Here is a 6,000-nt window from a genome sequence, read left to right as displayed (position 1 = left end):
ACAGAGCAGTTTTCTGAAGAAAAATCCTTGCAAATGTTTTTTTAAACCTCAAAATTAATTTGACTGCTGTATTAAAACTTTTTCGTGGTTCATCGACGCACATACAACATGGCGATCACTCAGCTTTCCTCTGAAGAAGAAGAAAAAAAAAAAAAAAAAAAAAAAAAAAAAAGCATCTGAGCAAAAGTCTCCGTCCCCTTGCCACACGGAACGCGTCGGGGGTGTGGGAGGCGTTGACGCGACGCGTTGCCTGATGCGTATAAAGCATGCAATGTGAAAGGCTTTAGTTACCGTATTTCCATAAATACAGCATGTTTCATAATATACTGTGTAAAAAATGAAACAGCAAAACTTTATTAAGGTGATGAGGATCTAACAAACAGAAAACACATTAACTCACTTCTTTGAGTAACTTTACTGGAAGGCCCATTACTTCCAGGCACTGCTTGGAATTGGTTCAAGCCCACACTTCTGGTTTAGCTGGCCATTCTTCGGATGATCATCTTAGCAGCGTCCACATTGTTCTCTCTCCTGGTATGTCTGGGAACCGACACTTTCAGGGACAGTCCAAGGATGCAGTGCACCAACTCTGTCATTTAGCTGTTTGATACTGTGAATGTCATTCTGCTTCTCCTGGAACACAAAATGTATATAGATCCATATGTTACAACCTTAATACAGAAGTTCTCACTTTACATTAAATCCTATGCTTCACAAAGGATTAAACCAATGCTGTTGACCTTTCATCTTCAGCATGGACAAATCTGTGAATGAACTGAGTGATGAAAGTAAGTAGGTAAGTACCTTCGGCTGCCCCCTTGTTTGCACTCGGGGTCGCCACAGCAAATCTGAGGTGGATCTGCATGTTGAATTGGCACAGGTTTTACGCCGGATGCCCTGATGCAACTCCACATTACATGGAGAAATGTGGCAGGGGTGGGATTTGAGCCCGGAACCTTTTGCACTGAAACCAAGCGCATTAACCACTTGGCCACCACTCAGTGATGAGAGTGAGCCATGGAGGAAAAAAACAACAACAAAAAAAAAAACTTGGCAAGGCCCTGATGGTTGGTCAGGTGGTTGTCCCCCAGAAAAATGTGAAATCTCAAATGCATTCTGGTTAGTGCTGTAGGTATCAATTATTTTAGCAGTCAAGTATTCTATCTATTATTCTGGCGATTAATCGAGTAATCGGATAAAAAGTACTTTTGCGTTTTAAACAACATCAATGGGCTGTCTATAAGCAATGGCACAATGTCACTGTCATTTTGCTGAAATGGCGATGGGATGTAGCCTTCTATTTTGTTTTGTCCAATTTGTAAAAATTAACCAAGTTTTTTTTTTTTAAATAAAGGTTGATGGACTGGGTCCCTGCGTGATTTTTTTATCCCTCTTTCTCTTCAGCAGATGCATTTCAGCTGGAGGTTGAACATGCAGCATCGCAGTCAGTTTTTTATTATTTAAGTTACCGTGTTCGTGAAGTGTTGTGTGTTGCCCAAAAACGCATCATTAAAAAGTGAAACACTCAGTGTGAGTCTGAGGTAAACACAGAAGAAAGAGTGGACTTCTGCTGTTTGTCAATGTAGCCGGGGACAGAGCTGTGACTCGCCCGGTCTGAGAGCTCCTCACGCTGGGCAGAGAGAGACAGCAGCTGGCCACCGGGTCAATAGTCCCTCCCCACGTAGAGCAGGAAAATAGACAAACACACTGCTTCGCTTTAAATGCACAGTAAGTCTATTTCAGATGATCAGTATGGACCATCTTTCTCTTAAAAGGCTTTATTTTACTCTATGTGTCACGTTGGAAAGCGGTAGCTATCGTTGCTAATTTGATTAGCTGTTATGCTCGCCTTTTGTTTTTTTTTCTGCGGATGTTGCAGCGCCACACACAGGCCTGACATATGTGCTACAACATTAAACGAAGCTTCGAGGCACAGAATTTGCCTCAAACATTTTTTGTAATCGAATTATTCAAGTTACTCGACTCATCGTTTCAGCCCTAATTCTGGTGCTTTCTCAGGTCTATTTACCCACCAAAAGAATCTCAAAAATTGTTTTTTTTTTGGACAGATCACTTTTCCTACACCAGATAAGGTGGTAAACCTCAGTAGTATAGCATACAAGTCCTCCTGTTTCAAGTGTATGGTACCATAGACAGTATGCACACACTATGCAAATGAATTATGCAAGGGACATAGAAACTGAGTTTTTATAAAAGGAATTCTGTAACTTTATATCAGCAATAAATAAACATGTCAATTAAGTAACAAGACCTGTAAATTATTTCTTTAAATAAGGAAAGTTAGTATATACAACTTCATTACTGGCAGATTTTACTGTATTTTCAAATTATATCCCAAATAGAACAGAATATTTCTTGACAGAAATTTTGAATATTTTGCTTGCTGAATGTGAATTTTTAGAATCTTCTGGCACAAGACACTGAACAATCTTATTTAACCATTATAGTACAAACCTCGGGATAAAGATCGGGCTGATGTGAATCAACTGCAGACACACACTCAACCGACTGGTCAGATGGAGGATTCAGTGATTTAACAACTCTTAAGGCAGCAGGCATGGTTACTGTGGAGGGGAACAAACAATGATCGAAAATATTATCAAACTTATCTTTATAAAGTCTCTTTCTGAGCACTGACATTACTTAAACTTAAAGACAGAGTATATATATTAGTCATGGTCATAAAAAGTTATGTATATTTTAAATTTAGCATTTATTTAAGCAAATTAGTCCCTTTGAGATCGAGACCTCTTTTATAAGTGACCTGGACAATTATAAAGTTTCCAATTCACCCAACCTGCATGTCCTTGGAAGTGAGACACACCTTATTGACACCTTTAGGCTTCTGGCTTAATATCAGAATAAATTAAAACATGGACAAAATATGAATTAGGCCTGTGCCTCTCTGTGGCTAACGTTAGCTCCGTGCTAGTCAAAAATGTGCTGGTTTGGTTCTCATTAGTCCATGTCTGGCATAATCAAGCTTCAAGCAAGTTCTGTCTTTTCTGTCTAAAATGGGTTTGTGCTCACATCAGGTTCCGTTACCTCGTGATGACTATAGGAAGGCCTCGCCATTTGAAGCTAGCTGCTAACTCGTGGTTGTGTTGGTTTTCTGTGATCCAGTCGATGATCATCCAGCGTTAGTCTCCTCTTCTGCTCTCAGTGGTCTCTTAATCGTAGTATAGAGACTGAACAGGCAAATTAACGTCTTGAACATAAACTTTTATTTGCCAAAAGAGAGCGGAGAGCATGCAGCACTGTTAGTTAGCCAAGTCGTGTTCTTCTTCTTCTCCTTCTTTGTTAAACAGCGGGTTTTAACCCAACTCGGTGCACCACTGCCACCAACTGTTTGGTGGAGAGCACTACAAGCTTTTTTTTTTTTTTTTTTTTTTTTTTTTTTTTACCAGAATGAGAATGTTGCATTTTACATTCAGAAATGATTGTATCCAGGTGTTATAATGTGTACAATGTACATGTTTTACCCTGGATAATTATAATATCATGCCTCACTTAAAACATGAATTGAGCAGCTGAAATTAAAGGAATCAGAAAGGAAGAAATATGTTGTTATGGTAACAATTCCCACCAAACACTGTTAGACTGTGACATGTGTGACTATTCATCTCATGTTCAGCATGTTTGTTTAAAAACATGTCTGATAATGTTTGAACTGCAAGTTGTGAAGTGACCAGTAAAAAATATTATTTGTCTATGAGCTGTTTTATTTAAATGTCAATGTTTCCTGCTCATGCATGTTGAAAACATTATGTTGTAAATCAATTTTAATACCTTTAATGTATTTTTCCTTATTTCCAAAAATGCTAAAGATATTATGCTTTTAGAAAATATGGCAAAATGTATGTAACTCAGGTCTGTCGGACTTCTGGATAATAAGCTGCCATTGCAATCTGTTTCCATAAAAAAACATATTTCAGTAGCTGACAATCACAGTCTGTAGTGATGTAAATTTTTTATTGCAAAAATAATATTCCAATTAACAGAGTGCATGTTTATGCAAGTTGCCCCAAGACATGTTTCTGAGTTAGCTCTGTCAGTTTATCACAGTAATCTTGAAATTATACGAGGGTAGGCTGAAAAGTTCTAAGGCTCACTATAATGCAGTTAATGCATTACTCCTTCATGGGGAGCCTTAGAACTTTTCAGCCTACTCTCGTATATTCAGTAGGTCTGAATAAATCATAAATCGACATATTATTGGTTACCATGAGTGTTGAAATCATTTCCTATTGTTCATTCTACCTATGTTTGCACACATAATTTAAATGGAGTCCAACATTAACTTTCTGTAGGCAGTAAATGATATTTAATGTTTTCCTGTAATATGAAATTTTACAAAATAATTGTAATAATTAAATAATAATTTAATTTATACATTTATTTAGAGGCAAGCTTTACACATACAACATGAACATTATGTGAATGTTCGCAAACACACTGAACATTAAGCATACATTCTATAAACATTTGATTGATTTTTGCAAATGTTTGCTTACATGTTTGTCTAATGTTTGCTTTCATGCAAACATTAGACAAACATCACAAACATTATATGAACATTTGCAAACTTGCTGAACAGTAAATGAACATTCTATGAACGTTCACTTGATGTTCGCAAATTTTCGCTTCCATGCAAACATTAGACAAACATCACGAACATTACATGAACGTTTGCAAACTTGCTGAACAGTAAACAAACATTATATGAACATTTGTTTGATGTTTGCAAATGTTCGCTTCCGGGTGGGTGTGGCTCTCGACTAAGGACATCCCTCTCCGTGTGGACTCCCCAAAACTGAAGGACAGATTCATTGGACCCTTTCGAATCCTCAAGATCATCAACCCGGCCGCAGTGAAGCTCCAACTCCCAGCTTCACTGCGGATCCACCCTGTGTTTCATGTGTCCCGTCTCAAACCACACCACACCTCGCCCCTCTGTGCTCCGGGACCTACGCCGCCTCCTGCCCAGCTCATTGATGGGGAGACTGCTTGGACAGTCCGCAGGCTCCTGGACGTCCGTCGTAAGGGCCGGGGGTTCCAATATCTGGTGGACTGGGAGGGGTATGGACCTGAAGAACGCTCCTGGGTGAAGTGGAGCTTCATCCTGGACCCGGCCCTCCTGGCCGATTTTTACAAGAGACATCCGGACAAGCCTGGTCGGATGCCAGGAGGCGCCCGTTGATGGGGGGGGTCCTGTTATGTGGGCCGCTGAAGAGGAGGTACTGCTGGCCCACCACCACCAGAGGGCGCCCTGCTTGGAGTGCGGGCTCCAAGCACGAGAGGGCGCCAGACCCAGAAGAAGTGACAGCTGTCACTCATCCTCAGCACCAGCTGTCACTCGTTCATCATCATCATCATCACCATAAAGGCCGGACTGCAACTCCACCTCCTCGCCGAGAAATGTACTACCGAAGAGGTAATTTTCTCTGCTGACTCATATCGTTGAGTGATAATCTGAACTTCTTTTGCAGCCGTTATCCTGTGGTGTTCGTCCTTATCTGTGGGATTGGCGTTTGGTGTGACAGCGACGGCTTCGCCTCACACCCCAAACCAGATAAGTGGATTAAACAGGAGCTGCACGAGTGTGTGATTGGAGGTGGAGGTGCTCCCTCCTAACTGTGTGCAGACTGTGGATTACTGAGTGTGCGGACTCACACTCATTCATCTTGTCTTTGCTTTCTGCCAGCAGTACCAGGGTCGACAGCCGAAGACAGAGGCCACCTGGGGACTCGGGACTTGGCGGCTCCGGTGTTCTTCAGACCGTTGGTGGTGGAAGCCGTGTGGGACGCGGCTTCTCTCTCGTCGGGGGTCTTCTATCTTTGAGCCTGCCCACACGTCACCTGGTGCTAATTGACTTTACAAATTTTGTGTATTTAGTTGTGTGTTGTCACAACATTAAATTGTTACTTTTTGGCTTATTCATTGTCCGTTCATTTGCGCCCCCTGTTGTGGGTCCGTGCT

At 41.0% G+C, this 6,000-nt stretch overlaps 1 long non-coding RNA gene across 1 annotated transcript; it reads right to left on the bottom strand.

The window, feature by feature from the left end:
• Window positions 1-580: 580 nt before the first annotated feature.
• On the bottom strand, window positions 581-3,306 carry LOC117525066. Its single transcript, XR_004564947.1, has 3 exons — window positions 3,067-3,306; window positions 2,476-2,585; window positions 581-633 (listed from the first exon to the last, which is right to left on the bottom strand). It is a non-coding gene; the product is annotated as an uncharacterized LOC117525066 (long non-coding RNA).
• Window positions 3,307-6,000: the final 2,694 nt, after the last annotated feature.

Source organism: Thalassophryne amazonica, chromosome 14 (assembly GCF_902500255.1).
Source record: "Thalassophryne amazonica chromosome 14, fThaAma1.1, whole genome shotgun sequence".
In the NCBI taxonomy this organism is placed as follows: Eukaryota; Metazoa; Chordata; class Actinopteri; order Batrachoidiformes; family Batrachoididae; genus Thalassophryne; species Thalassophryne amazonica.
The sequence above is the reverse complement of the archived record's forward strand: the minus strand, read 5'-3'. Positions and strand labels throughout refer to the sequence as shown.